Source organism: Odocoileus virginianus, chromosome 2, assembly GCF_023699985.2.
Source record: "Odocoileus virginianus isolate 20LAN1187 ecotype Illinois chromosome 2, Ovbor_1.2, whole genome shotgun sequence".
Classification (NCBI taxonomy): Eukaryota; Metazoa; Chordata; class Mammalia; order Artiodactyla; family Cervidae; genus Odocoileus; species Odocoileus virginianus.
The window spans coordinates 93,555,673-93,571,928 of record NC_069675.1 but is presented as its reverse complement, the minus strand read 5'-3'; positions in this window follow the sequence as shown (position 1 = coordinate 93,571,928).

Here is a 16,256-nt window from a genome sequence, read left to right as displayed (position 1 = left end):
TCATTTTGGGAGGCTCTGAAGAGCTTCGGTACTATAGTCCTTTATGACTCAGGGCAGAAAAGAATTCAGCGAGAGGCAAAGTGATAGATAAGAAGTGATTCATTAGAATAGGATGCTTGTGAGGCTTCCGAGTGGGTGGGTGAGGGGGTGCTGCACCCTGAGAACTTACTGGGCTACAGTTTTGTAATCAAAGGAAAAGCGGGGAGGGGGAGAAGAATTTCTGTGTCCTTCTTGAGTAGACGTCATGCTTCTGTCATCAGTTCCACCTCCAAGTTGAGCAAGGGCGTTTTCTTGTCCCTACATGGTCAAGCTAGGTCCGCAGGCCATTGTTTTTTACGTGTGCGGAGAGCAAATACGAGGGATCATTAACTTATCTGAGCTCACTGGGCAGGATGCGGGGCTCACACCACCATTGTTTTATTGTTTAGCGGCATATCTTGTGCTTCTGCTGCATGGTTTTGTTGCTAAGCAAGCCTGCTTGGTTTTGTGGTTAAGCAAACCTGCTTTCTTGAGTAATCCTTAACATACAGGGGTCTCTCATAGTTTTCTACTTACAGTCCCCTAGTGGGGTTAACTATTTAATCACCTACTTTGTCCCTTTACTCCATCCCTATCGCAGTGGTTAAGACTAAGCCTTCCAATGCAGAGGGTGTGGGCTCCATCTCTGGTCGGGGAGCTAAGATTCTACATGCCTTGTGGCCAGAAACCAAAACGTAAAACAGAAACAGTATTATAACAAATTCAGTAGATACCTTAACATGGTCCACATTAAAAAAATAATAATTTAATCTTTTTAGAAGGATTAGATGAAGAATTGGCAAAGCTAGTTAAAAGACATGAACCGGACTGGACCACAGTACATAACGATAACGCTTGTCGCTATTGCAGACAAGCTGTCTAAAGCCTTCCAAAAGAAAGAAAGGGAAAGAGTTGCTAACTTCAAAAATGTACAACTGCAACAGCTTGGGGGCCTCTGTGAAAACACCTTTTTCTAACTCTGTCCAAAAATGAAATAACTACACCTGTTTTTATTGCAAGAGACCTGGTTATTTCAAACGAGATTGCCATCAATCTCAGTGGGATTTGGAACACGGCAAAACTGAAAAGGAATAGGTGTGCACCGAGGATCATCAGAGGGCCTTCCTCCGCCTCCTCCTCCTCAGTGCATTAGGGGAAATCAAAATAACAACTGGAGGGGAAACTTCAAAAGCCCCTGTAGATGCTGGGGCTGTGTTATCGATTCTTGAAAGGGAAAGTTGCTCAGTCTTGTCTGACTCTTTGCAACCCCGTGGACTATACAGTCCATGGAATACTCCAGGCCAGAAATCCTGGAATGGGTAGCCTTTCCCTTCTCCAGGGGATCTTCCCAACCCAGGGATTGAACCCAGGTCTCCTGCATTGCAGGCGGATTCTTTACCAACTGAGCCACAAGGGAAGCCCAAGGATACTGGAGTGGGTAGCCTATCCCTTCTCCAGGGGATCTTCCTTACCTAGGAATCGAACTGGGGTCTCCTGGTTGCAGGCGGATTCTTTACCAACTGAACTATCAGGGAAGCCCTACCCTTATTCGCTATCCTTTCCCACTGAGTAAACAATCAATTCAAATAGTAGAGGTTTCTCATTTATCTATGCAAGTTTGCAAATCAGAACCTATGATCTTTCAGTTAGGAACTATCATAGGGAAATGTGTTTCTTCTAGCAAAATGTGCCACAATTCATTTAATAGGATGAGAACTTTTTAAAACCTATAGTGCTCCTATAGCCTTTTCACTAGAAGGTGAAATTCTTCTAGACTCTGAAAGTTTAGATGCTGATCCAAATCTGTTACTGAAACGTTGATGATTATAAAATCAGTGGTTCAAACAGACCAAGAAAAAAGTTGATGACCTGTTGTCACAGTGCCTAAAGAATTATAATCTTCTTCCTCGGATATTAGAAAAATTAAACTAGCTACTTCAGGAAGATAAGGGGGCGACAGAGCATGAGATGGTTGGATGGCATCACTGATTCAATGGACATGAGTCTGAGCAAACTCTGGGATATGATAGTGAAGGACAGGGAAGCCTGGCATGCTGCAGTCCACGGGGTCGCAAAGAGTTGGACATGACAGCAACTGAACAACATCCCCTGGTAAGATGATTGTTAATAACTCTAAACCTCTACCTAATATTCAACAGTGGCCACTTAAATCATGGACATCAAATGAAATAAGACCTATTATTTACGAATTTCTTAAGAGGGGACTTGTAATTACTTGTACCAGTCCTTATAATGCACTTATCTTAGCAGTCTGTGTGTGTGTGTTCAGTCATGTCTGACTCTTTGCAACCCTTTGGACTGTGGCCCACCAGGCTCCTCTGCCCATGGAATTTTCCAGGCAAGAGTACCAGAGTAGGTTTCCATTTGCTCTTCCAGAGGATCTTTCTGACCTAGGGATTGAATCTGTATATCCTGTGTCTCCTGCAATATGGGCAGATTCCTTACCACTGCATCATTGGGAAAGCCTCATCTTACCAGTGAGAGACCCAAATGGGAAAGGCTGGAGATTTATTCTCAAGATCTGAGAGCTATAAACAATATTTATGGGACTTCCCTGGTGACCCAGTGGTTAAGAATCTGCCTGCCAATTCAGAGGACATGGATTTGATCCCCAGTCCAGGAAGATTCCACATGCTGCGGAGCAACTAAGCCTGTGTCAAAACTGCTAAGCCCATGCTCTGGAGCCTGTGTTCTGAAACGAGAAGCCACTGCAATGAGAAGCCAGCACACTGCAACAGAGTAGCCCCCACTCGCCGTAACTAGAGAAAGCCCTCGAGCAGCAACAAAAACCAAGCACAGCCAAAAATAAATAGATATTTGTAAAAGCCATATGATTGAAAAAAAAATAGTGCGATTCCCTGACATCCTGTGGTCCCAAACTCACACACACGGCTCTCAGCCACTCCAACTGATATCTTTTTTTTTAGTAATTGATTTATGCAGCACCTTCTTTAGTATCCCTGTGGGGAAAGATAGCCAATGCCTTTTTGCCTTCACTTGGGAAGGTCTTTGATGTACCTGGCCGGTTATGCCACAAGGCTATGCTGAAAGTCCTACTTTGTTGGCGTTGTTCAGTTGCTAAATCATGTCTGACTCTTTTGCAAGCCTATGGACTGCAGCCCACCGGGCTCCTGTGTCCATCGGGGAAGCCCCACCAACACAGCTGGCTATTATTAAAACGGCAGGGCATTCAAAATCTGACACTGTGGAAGCTAAAGGGAATCAGCTTGTTGATGCCACAGCCAAACAGCTTTAAAAACTCATCTTGTTCATCCTTGAGAATGTCTACTGCTCTCTGTTAATCCTGCTTATCCAATAAAAGACTTCCTTCTAGAGGCTCAAGAAATTGTCCCTAGAGAAGAGAAATAGATACCACAACAAAGGAGGGGAATTTTTGACCTTGTCACACAAATATGGTTTGGACTTGATTTATTAAAAAAAATTTTTTTTCCCCTAGTGGTACAGTAGAAAAGAATCCACCTGCCAATGCAGGGGACACAGGTTCCATCTGGTCTGGGAAGATCCCACACGCCACTGAGCAATTAAGCCCATGAGCCACAACTACCGAGGTCTTGCTCTAGAGCCCACGAGCTTCAGCTAGAGAAAGCCCGTACACAGCAACAAAGACCCAGAGCAGAACAGCCAAAACAAATTAATTCATTTTAAAAATCAAAGGAAATGGAAACAACAACAATAAACTTTATAGTGCCTGGTGGTGGTGGTTTAGTTGCTAAGTCATGTCTGGCTCTTTCAACCCCATGGACTGTAACCTGCTAGGCTACTCTGTTCATGGGATATCCCAGGCAGGAACACTGGAGTGGGTTGCCATTTCCTTCTCCATTATAGTGTCTGTTGGAGCACAGTTGTCATTACTCCAGCATGTACTTTAAAAATGTATACATATTTATTTGGCTGCTCCAGGTCTTAGTTGTAGCATGCGAGATCTAGTTCCCTGGCCAGGGATTGAACCTGGGCCCTCTGCATTGGGAACATGGAGTATTGGTCACTGGACCACCAGGGAGGTCCCCAGCATGTACATTATTTAACTCATTGGGCACCTGAGAAAATTGTCTTATGGAGAAAACAGTATTTTTGGAAACTTTCTCCCATGGCAGCTGATAAAGTATATGCACATTGTACTATATGCCCTAAATCTTGAAAAGCCACTTTATGGGTCAAAGGCCACTTGCCCCGTCCTAAGGGGCCCTTTGACTTATGACAGTTGGACTTTGTCTAAATGTCACCATCTCAAAGATATACATATGTCTTAGTAGTGATCTGTGTGTTTTTACACTAGGTTGAAGCTTTTCCGTGCAAGAGGGCAACAGCTTTAACAATAGGTAAATTGTTACTGGAAAGGATAATTCCTATTTGGGAAATTCCTTCCAAGTTACATAGTGACTAGGGAAACTGATACTGCCACCATGTAATTAAATCTATTTCTAACATTTGGCCAATAATGTAGCATTTTCACTGCACTCATCACTGGCAGTCTTCAGGACAAAGGAACTAACAGCACTATCAAAACTCAATTGGCAGGCTTCCCTGGGGGTCCAGTGGTTAAGAATCTGCCTGCCCACGCAGGGGACATCAGTTTGTTCCTTGTTTGGGAAGATCCCACATGCTGCAAGAGCAGCTAAGCATGTGTGCTGCAACTACTGAAGCCCACTCTAGAGCCTGTGCTCGCCAATAAGAGGAGCCATTGCAATGAGAAGCCCGAGCACCGCAGCTAGAGAGTAGCCCTTGCTCATTGCAACTAGGGAAAGCCCTCGTGCAAAGTGAAGACCCAGCACAGCCAAAAATGAATAAATAAATAAATTAAAAAGTATCTTAAAAAAAAACCCTCAATTGGCAAAACTTCCAGGAGCTTTTTATCTCCCATGGCCAAAAGTTCTTCTGCTAGTGCTTCTCAACCTTAGATCTTCATCTTTTGGTAAACATCAGCTGTCTCCTTCTGAAATGACAGCAAGATGGCTTATGTGACTGGATGAAGGGATATTCGAACCAACCTCAGGCTTCCCTGGTAACTCAGATGGTAAAGAATCTGAATGCAGTGTAGGAGATGTAGGTTCAGTCCCTGGGTTAGGAAGATCACCTGGAGAAGGGAATGGCTACCCACCCCAGTATTCTTGCCTGGAGAATTCCATGGACAGAGGAGCCTGGCAGGCTGTATGGGGTCAAAAAGAATTGGACACGACCAAGCGATGAACGCATACACACACATGACCAATCTTACTCAAGGGAGATGTGTTACATTACTGTCAAAGTCTTATTAAGGCACTTAAAAGAAATGAAAAGTTGATAGGTAACTTCTTTCACAGTGAGTTTTCTGGAGACAAAGATCTTAAAGATCATGGATTATAACCTGGAGATTTTATCTACTGGAAAAGACATTGGATAGGGACTTCCCTGGTGGTCTAGTGGCCGACCCTGTGTGCTGCTAATGGAAGGGGCCCGGGTTCAATCCCTCGTCAGGGAACTAGACCCACATGTCACAACTAAAGATCCTGTGTGTTGCAACTAGGACCCAATGCAGCCAAATACATAAATAAATATATATATTTTAAAAAGACATCAGATAAAAGATTCTTTGCAGCCATTTGGATTGGACCTTATCTGGTATCATTAGCTAATCTGTGCACTGCCAAATGAAAAAGAGTAGACTTGTGGATTCACATTTCACACTGAAAAAGCCCTCTCCACCTGGAGACTGGACTTTGACCCTTGTTTCGGACACCCAGTTCCAATTGACTAAGGCAGGCACCACCAAACAAAGATAAGAAAAAAACAATAGCAGCCGCAGACCGCTAACCCTAGAGTCCAGACCAGGCCTGTAATCCTCAATCTTGTCAGTACTTTGGGACTTTTTAAAAAAAAATTTGTATACACTGTACCTATACTCTTGACCCCTTTATGATAACAATCAGCAAGCCCTTTCCTCATGTTTTCTTTAATCTTACAGCTTCTCCTAATTTCTCTGTTGCTTTGCATCTGTACAGTTCAGTCTTGTCCTTAGTAGGCAAAGTTATTGTACAAGTGTCGCAGTCTCTTGCTGCCTCTGGAAATTTTCCTAAGTTCCGGATATGTCACTCTTCCCTTGCTGGGTCCTTTGTAAAATATAATGACTTCCTAGCTGTGGTCATCACCAGTTTCACCACTATACCTATCTTTACTGCTACTCATAAAAAAATAAAAATTTTCACATATTGATGTATAGGGAAGCTATTTTGACTTATACGTGGCTCACCCTGAACTTTGTGTGAAGTAAAACAGCTTGACTCATGGCCTTTCAAAAGCAAACAGGGTGTCTACTTCAACAATTAAGGTGAAGAATGTCCCGGGTTGAAGATAAGGATAAATAATAACACGCTTCCTATGGCATCCATGTTAACATTCCATCAAAGATAAGATTCCCTTCCCAGACTCCAGGGCCCTACTGCCTATTTATATATTAAATCTGTCTTTTTTGAAATTTTGAAGGAATGTAGTCCTGTCAATTTGAAGTATGTTCTATTTTCTGGTAAGGTCGGAGACCATGCTGAAAACCATGCTTCAGCAGAGCAACCCTTAGAGCTGCTGAGAGGCTCCTCCTGGGTTATTTGTCCTGAAATTGGTTGGACTCAGACTCTTTCCTATTTTTTATTATAGATCAATTATTGTTTATTTCCACTGACAATTCCAAAAGACTCCAAGTCAATAGAGGACAGACTAACAAAAGTGCCTTCTAAGATGATGTAATGGGAAATATACAGCATCAGCTATGTAGTATTATATAACCCAAGGTAGTCAACCTATATCCAGTCATGTTAAACAAATCATGATTAAGACAAATCAAGATGGTGGGACATTGTACAAGACAACTGACCTGGACTCTTAAAAAAAAAAATCAAAGTCATAAAGGAGAAAAATAAAAGGCAAAACTGGGGGACTTCCTTAGTAGTCCAGTGGTTAAGACTTCACCTTCCAATGCAGGGGGTGCAGGTTTGATCCCTGGTTGGGAAGCTAAGATCCCATATGCCTGGCCACCAAAAAACCAAAACCAAATTATAACAAATTCAATAAAGACTTTAAAATTAAAATGAAAAATAAAGACTTTAAAATTAAAATGAAAAATAAAAAATTAAAATTAAAAAAAAAGGCAACACTGTTCTAGGTTGAAGATTAAAGAGATATGACAACCAAAGGCACTGGAGTCTTTGATTAGATCCTGGCTTTTTAAAATGTCCATAAAAGGTCATTTTGGGGACAGTTATAGACATCTGGATATAGACAGTGTACTAGATAATATCTAGTTCCTGCTGGGTAGGATAATGGAATTTTCCTGTTGAGATAATGGAAGTTTGTTTGTATAGGGGAATGTCCTAAACCTTAAGAGATAACTTAAAAAAAAAATGTGGTTAGGTCATTTAATGATGTATGTAAGTCAAATCATTACAATGAACACATTAAACATGGTGCTGTATATCAGTTATATCTCAATAAAACTAGAAGATAAAACAGTGAATTAAAAATGTAGTTAGGGGCTCACCTGATGGCTCGGTGGTTGAGTCGCCTTGCCACGCAGGGGATACCAGTGTGACCCCTGGTCTGGGAAGACCCCGCGTGGTGTGGAGCAGCTAAGCCCGTGTGTCGCACCCGCTGAAGCCTGAGCTCTGCAGCCCATGCTTCACAATAAGAGGAACCTCCTCAGCCGGAGCAGTCACAGCAATGAGAAGCCCGAGCACTGCAGTGAAGAGTAGCCCCCACTCTTCACAACCAGAGAAAACCCGCAAAGCAAAGAAGACCCAGTTCAGTTCAGTCGCTCAATCATCTGACTCCTTGCGACCCCGTGGACTGCAGCACACCAGGCCTCCCTGTCCATCACCAACTCCCAGAGTTTACTCAAGCTCACGTCCATTGAGTCGGTGATGCCATCCAACCATCTCACCCTCTGTTGTCCCCTTCTCCTCCTGCCCTCAGTCTTTCCCAAGCATCAGGGTCCTTTCCAATGAGTCAGTTCTTCACATCAGGTGGCCAAAGGATTGGAGTTTCAGTTTTGGCATCAGTCCTTCCAGTGAATATTCAGGACTGATTTCCTTTAGGATGGATAGGTTGGATCTCCTTGCTGTCCAAGAGATTCTCAAGGGTCTTCTCCAACACCACAGTTCAAAAGCATCAATTCTTGGGCACTCAGCTTTCTTTATAGTCCAACTCTCACATCCAATGTGATTACTGGAAAAATCATAGCTTTGACTAGATGGACCTTTGTTGGCAAAGTAATGTCTCTGCTTTTTAATATGCAGCGCAGCCATAAATAAACAGCTTTTTCAAAAAAGCATGTTTAAAAAATATATAGTTAGGGATGAAGTATTTGATGTTTGTATTTCACCTTTCAAGTAGCTGAGCAAAAAGTTTTTAAGTGTATGTGTGTGTATGTGTGTGTGTGTGTTTGATCCAGAGAATCAAGGCCACTGTGAATGACATAGAATGAGGGATTGATCATAGGGACTAGATCTTATGCAATTGCAGATGCTGGTAGAACAGACTGTGTAAGGCCTCTATACCTGCCAGTAGTTGGAAAGGAGAATGGGACATGAAGTGGGAGAGAATAAGAACAAACTGGAGTTCACATCTGTCTTCCACTGTCTCCAACCTCAGCAATGCAGGTGACCTGCAGGAGAACTTGTGTCCTTACCTCAGAGCTGTACACATACCTGGCCCAGGACTCAGAGAAGCAAAAGGAGGTGACCTAGCTGGAGCCAGGGCGACTTTAGGTCCAGGTGCTGCCCCAAAACCAGCAAGGCAAGTCAGCATCTCAGTGACAATCACATGCCAGCTATAACAGAGCCTGAGGCCTTTCATCAAAGTGCAAAGCATTAAAAAAAAAAAAACCTGTTCCTTCCAAATCTTGAGTACATTAGTTTTATTGCCAACTCAATTTGGAATCACGCATGGGAGAGAATTCTAGGAAACCTGCCGCTGCTGCTGCGCTGCTTCAGTCGTGTCTGACTTTGCGCAACCCCGTAGATGGCAGCCCACCAGGCTCCCTGTTCCTGGGATTCTTCAGGCAAGAACACTGGAGTGGGTTGCCATTTCCTTCTCCAGCGCATGAAAGTGAAAAGTGAAAGTGAAGTTGCTCAGTCGTGTCCAACTCTTAGCGACCCCATGGACTGCAGCCCTCCAGGCTCCTCTGTCCACGGGGTTTTCCAGGCAAGAGTACTGGAGTGGGGTGCCATTGCCTTCTCCACTAGGAAACTTAGTTCCAGCTAAGTTGACACACTACCGAGTAGAGCATGAATGTGTGCACGTGTGTGCGTGCACATGTGTGTGTGGGGGTGGGGAGAGTACATATATGATAAAATACTAACAATTGGTGAATCTAAGGTGAAGGGGGCTCAAGATTTTGTATTTTTGAAATTTTAATTTAAAAACTGGAGGTGGAAAAAGGCTCCAGGCCCTGATGGTTTCACAGCTGAGTTTTATCTAGCCTTTAGAGATCAGACTGTTCCTATATTACACAAACTATTCTAGACCATAGGAAAATATAGAAAATTTCCAAACCATTTTACTGACATGTCCTTAGTACCAAAATAGAAGTTTTTTTTTTTTTTAAAGGAAAATTATAGACAATTTTCACTCTTGGGACACCCCCTCACCCTCAGGAATAAGAGATTTGGTCACTGTAGTTATGTAAGGGACTATCCCTCTGCTTAGGAAATACACATGAAAGTGTTTAGGTAGGGGTAAAGAGCCATAATGTATAAAATCTATACTCAAGGGACTTCCCTGATGGTTCAGTGGCTAAGACTCCAAGCTCCTAACACAGGTGGTCTGTGGTTCGATCCCTGGTCAGGGAGCTAGATCCCACATGCTGCAACTAAGAGTTTACATGCCACAGCTAAGACTCGGTGCAGCCAAATAAATACATAAATAAATATTTTTTAAAAATCCACACTCAGATGATTCAGAAGAAATTGTATACATACATATACATATACATATACATATGTGAATGTTTTACATATACACACATACATTATATGTGCATGTATGCATGTGTATAAAATCCCGTACTGTGTGTTTGAGGTGAAAGTATTAGTCAGTCAATCATGTCTGACTCTCTGCGACCTCATGGACCGTATCCCGCCAGGCTCCTCTGTCCATGGGATTCTCCAGGCAAGAATGCTGGAGTGGGTAGCCATTCCCTTCTCCAGGGGATCTTCCCGACCCATGGACCAAACCCAGGTCTCTTGCATCACGGACAGATTCTTTACTATCGGAGCCATCAGGGAAGCCCACTATGTGTATATATCTTTGTGTTCTTATTATGTATGCACGTGTGTATATACATAGATTCCTATGATATAAAATACTGTTTAATCCGAGTAAAGGCTGTATGAGTGTGCTCTTTTTTAAAAATAAGAACTATTTTAATTCTTGCAAACTTTCTATAAGTTTAAAATTATTTCCAAGTAAAAAGTTTTAAAAATTGTTTGTCAACATGGTGGAATGTTGTCCATAGAAAGGAAACTTGTAAATATACGCCACACCTCAGAGTGTGACGGACGAGAGGCAAGAATGTACATTATGTGATAACTCCATTTCTTGCAGTTCAGTTCAGTCGCTCAGTCGTGTCTGACTCTTTGCGACCCCATGGACTGCAGCATGCCAGGCTTCCTTGTCCATAACCAACTCCCTGAGCCTGGTCAAACTCATGTTTATCAAAGCTGGTGATGCCATCCAACCATCTCATCCTCTGTCATCCCCTTCTCCTCCTGCCTTCAATCTTTTCCAGCATCAGGGTCTTTCCCTCTCAGTCAGTTCTTCGCATCAGGTGGCCAAAGTATTGGAGTTGCAGCTTCAACATCAGTCCTTCCAATGAATATTCAGGACTGATTTCCTTTAGGATGGACTGGTTGGATCTCCTTGCTGTCCAAGGGACTCTCAGGGGTCTTCTCCAACACCACACTTCAAAAGCATCAATTCTTCAGCGCTCAATTTTCCTTATAGTCCAACTCTCACATCCATACATGAGTACTGGAAAAACCATAGCTTTGACTAGATGGACCTTTGTTGGCAAAGTAATGTCTCTGCTTTTAATATGCTGTCTAGGTTGATCGTAGCTTTTCTTCCAAGGAGCAAGCATCTTCTAACTTCACGGCTACAGTTACCATCTGCAGTGATTTTGGAGCCCCCCAAAATAAAGTCTCTCACTGTTTCCATTTCCTTACAGTTTAGCAACAGACCACAAGGATCTTTGGTGATAGAGATTAGAATACTGCTCATTTTTGTGGGGAGAGGGAACTAGGTGGGTTTCCGGGGCTGGACATTTATCTTGATCTGGTTGGGTGTTACACAGGTGATTACATATATAAAAAGGTATCAAGCTGTATATTTCAGATTGTGCAATTTACTGTATACTAAGAAAAAAAGATCACCTTAGTTTCTGTGTGGCTTCCCTTGTGCTTGCTCAGTGGCGTGGGACTCTTTGCAACCCCGTGGACTATAACCCTCCAGGCTCCTCTGTCCATGGAATTTCCCAGGCAAGAATACTGAAGTGGGTTGCCCTTTCGTCCTCCAGTGGATCTTCCCCACCCAGGGATGAAACTGGCATCTTCCCCACCCAGGGATCAAACCAACATCTCCTGCGTCTCCCACATTAGCAGGCACCTTGGTAGCAACTGGCTCAGTGGTAAAGGAACCCGCCTGCCAATGTGGGAGAGGTGGGCTCCACGGGGTGGCAAAGGGTCAGACATGACTCAGCGACTGTGTACACAGGCACAGCTTCTGTGTAGAGACTGCCAGAGTGGTCCAGACAGCACAGACACCATCTGGGGGGCTACGGCAAAATGGAGGTGGGGGGAGGATCAGCCTGGTGGAACCACAGTGGGTTGAATTGAGAGAAAGAGGAATCTAGAGGGTGAGCCTCGGTGGAACAGCTGGTTGGTGGCACCGGTGACTGAGATGGGAGGTCTGGGACCTCTGGATACCTGCCCAGTCCGCATTTCCTGGGGTGCTGCGGAAGTCAGATTTCCCTTCATGGCTGCATCTAGGTCACCACCAGGGGGCAATGGGTTCCTTCATGACCCCCAAGGCAGCCTGAATCCTGCCGCCGCCGCATCATCTGCCCTGGGAGCAGCTGTGGAACGCAGTGTCTGGGTGGCCGCCAACCCCTCCCCCCACCCTCCCACCCCCCACCCCCTCGACCCCGGGCCAGGACACTGTGTGCTCCTTGCAAAAGAATCTTGCAGGATGGGGAGGGAAGGAAATTAAGTCCTAAAACCCTGGAATCTGAAAGTTGTGACTCCAGTTCTTCTGCGGCCCCCATGTCTGCTCCCAAGGGAGCCAGGCTCTGTAAGACGGTCACAAGGTCTTGCTGCTGGCCCTGCCCCTCCACCTCATCTGCCTCCACTCAATCTCAGCCTCAACCTTGGCGAAGAGAGAGGCTTCCTGCCTTCCTCTCCCACATGTGCTGTTTCTGTGTCCTCTCTTCTCTGGGTATCCTACACATACTTCAGGGGTCACTTCCTCCAGGACCCTTTTCTTTTTTTACCATGAAAATGTTTCCTTGTGATCATGTCAGTAAGACCAGCACAGAGATGTGGATGGAGATGTGGACTCTACAATGCTGGAAGGGGTTTTGTGTTTAAAGCGCAACCACATGCACATAGTAGTTGGGACTGGTAGAGCTCAGGGTCTAGTCAAACCACCAGCAGAACCCCAGAGACCTCCCTTCCCGGCCCCTCCTTCTGGGGCCACCTCACTTCCCCCATATGTTGGTGCGTGCTCAGTCGCTTCGTTTGTGTCCGATTCTGTGCGACCCCATGGACTGCAGCCTGCCAGGCTCCTCTGTCCATGGGATTCTCCAGACAAGAATACTGGAGTGGGTTGCATTGCCCTTCTCCAGGGGATCTTCCTGACCCAGGAATTGAACCCATGTCTCTTATTTCTCCTGCAGTGGCAAGTGGGTTCTTTAGCACTAGTGCCACCTGGGACACCCTTCAATTCCTCCAGAAGCCTTCAAAATCTGAGCTTAATTCAGGAAGGACTGGGTGAGTTGGCATCCAGTGACCTGAGTCAGAGCCTCAGTCCTCCTGTGAAGAACCCTTTTCTGACCCAAAATCTGGATCTGTGTTGCCCCATATAATTCTCCCACCATACCCCTTTCTCTCTAAGTTAAAGTAGTCAATCTACCTGTCTGATCCCTCAGCTTATCTGTGGCTCTGAAAGGCAGAGCAGGACCTGGAATGGGCTTCAAGATTTTTTGCTGAATAAATGAAAGGACAAGTGAATCTGAGTGAGTAAGCAACCTCTTATAGGTAAGAGGATAGCATCTCAGTTAATCCATCTTGTGTTTTGAATGTTGGTTCAAGTATGGGCATTGACGCTTAAAAGCTGTGTGACCTTAGCAACCATCTTAACTTCCTGGGTCCTAGTCTCTTTACCCAGATATCACAGTTATTGTAAAGATTCAATGATAGGATGTATGTCAGTCCCTTAGCTTCAAGTTGGCACATAGTATACACTCAAAAAAAACAAAAAGACAATTTGTTTTGTATGTGTGGTTCGAAAAAAATGTAAGTAGATGTGCACATGTGTATGCAATTATATCTGTTTATGTAGGCTACACAATAAATTGTTAGCTAATGCCAGGGGCATTAGCAATATCCATTGGAAGGACTGATGCTGAAGCTGAAACTCCAATCCTTTAGCCACCTGATATGAAGAACTGACTTCTTGGAAAAGACCCTGATGCTGGCAGGAGGAGAAGGGGACAATAGAGGATGAGATGATTGGATGGCATCACAGAATCAATGGGCATGAGTTTGAACAAGCTCCAGGAGTTGGTAATGGACGGGGAGCCTGATGTCCTGCAAAGAATGAGGCCGCAAAGAATCAGACATGACTGAGCGACTGAACTGAACTGAATGCCAGAGGGGAAAATGGGAGAGCAAGTTAAAATTTTTTCATTTTGTACTTTATAGATACTTCTGTAGTTGAATGTCTTACATTAAGCATGTTTTACTTTTGCTGCTGCTGCTAAGTCACTTCAGTTGTGTCCGACTCTACTTTTGCAGTCACACAAAATTTAAATGAAAAATGAAATCCAACAAACATATGACAGAATATCATTACTTATTAGTCATACAGGAGATGCAAAACAAAACCACCGTGAGATAACCCTGCCCACCACCAGAAAGGCTAAATTAAAAGGCTTCACCATAACAAATGTTGGCAAGAATGTGGAGCAACTGGAACTCTCATGCATTGTTAGTAGGGGTGTAAATGGTGCCACCATCTTGAAAAAATGTTTGACAGTTTCTAGTGAGAGGCATTCTTACTTATGAACCAGAAACTCCACTCCTCGCTGTGACCCAGTCAGCAAGAGAAAAACATATGTCTACAAAAAGCCTTATACATAAATGTTCATAGCATCTTTATTTATAATAGTCGAAACCTGGAAGCAACCCAAATGTCCATCAAGAGGAGGGTGGGTAAACACTTTGTAGTGTATCCATACAGTGGAATACCAAAGAGCCATAAAAAGAATGATCTACCAGTAGAATTAACAACATGGATTAATCTTGGAAACATAATGTAGAACAAAAGAAGCCACCACACAAAAGAACATGTGTTGCCTTGTTGTTTAATTCCACTGATGTGAAGTTCTAGGATAAACAAGCTGATTTATGGGAGAATGTGGACTGGCACAAGAGAACATTCTGGGGTGCTGGAAGTATCTCATATCTTGATCTGGGTGATGGTTAAGCCCACATATTTGTTGCTGTTACTTAGGTGCTGAGTCTTGTCCTACTCTTTTGCAACCCCACAGACTGTAGCCCGCCAGGCTCCTCTCTCCATGGAATATCCCAGGTGGGTTGCCATTTCCTCCTCTAGGGGATCTTCCTGACCCAGGGATCAAACCCTCATCTTCTGCATTGGCAGGCAGATTATTTACCACTGAGTCACCAGGGAAGCCCTATACCCAAGTATCTACATGGATAAAAATTAATCAAGCTATGCACAGATGTTCACAGCAGGTTTATTTGTAATAGCTCAGAACTGGAGACAACTTAAATGGCCATCAGTAGGTGAATTGATTAAAAAACCATAGTACATACACACAGTGTAATACAAGCCAGCAATAAAAAAGAATGAACTATTAATGTACCAAACACCCTGGATGAATCTCAATGATACTGAGTTTAAAAGTTAGACAAAAGGAGAGTAATACTGTATAGTTCCATTTTTATAAAATTCTAGAAGATGCAAACTAACCTACAGTGATGGAAATCAGATCAGTTGCAGGTGGGAGAAGGAGGGGGGAATCACAAAGGTGCAGAAGGAAACTTTGGCGGGTGATGGGTATGTTTCATTTCTCTATTGTGGTGATGGTTCTGTGGTTGTGTGCATACACCAAAGATCATCAAACGGTATGCTCTAAATATGTGCAGTTTATCAATACTTCAATGAAGCTACAAAAATATTTTTAAAAATTCATTGAGAGTTTTGCAGCTGATGTATGTAAATTAGGCATCAAGAAATAAAAAAGAAAAAAAGAAGCTGTACTTCTGGCCCTGTTACCCAAATTGGCTGGAGAAGGAAACGGCAACCCCACTCCAATATTCCTGCCTGGAAAATCCCAGGGACAGAGGAACCTGGTGGGTTACAGTCTGTGGGGTCACAAAGAGTCAGACATGACTGAGTGACTAAACAAAACCCAAATTGGCACTTCCAGCCCCTCCCACTTTCCACAGGATCCTTCTTTCTCACCTCGAGAATGTCCCAGAGAATTTCTACAGATCAGGGCTCTGCAGCTCAGCTGGTGCACCTGGGATGCATGACTTCTTTATAGTAAATCCTGTTCCATCCATCACAGCCCAGCTCAGACAGTGCCTCCTCCACCAGGAAGCTCTCCTGCTTTGTGCCATACCCTCCCAGCACCCTTGGCTCAAAGCTTTATCATGCCACTGTCCACCTCGTATCATCAGAATTAGAATCCAGTGTAGACTGTCTGTTTCCCACTCTAGATGCTGACGATCATCACCAGTGCAGCCAGCATCTGATGGGTGTGCCCTGCTCTGGGCCAAGCCTGTGTGTACATGGTTGATCCCATTGCCTCCCTACAGCAGTCCCTACAATGATGAGGATTATTAGCTTCATTTTACAAAAACTGAGGCCCAGGATGGTGAGTCAGTCCTCACAGAAGGTTGAAGGATACGCAGACTGCTGCTCAC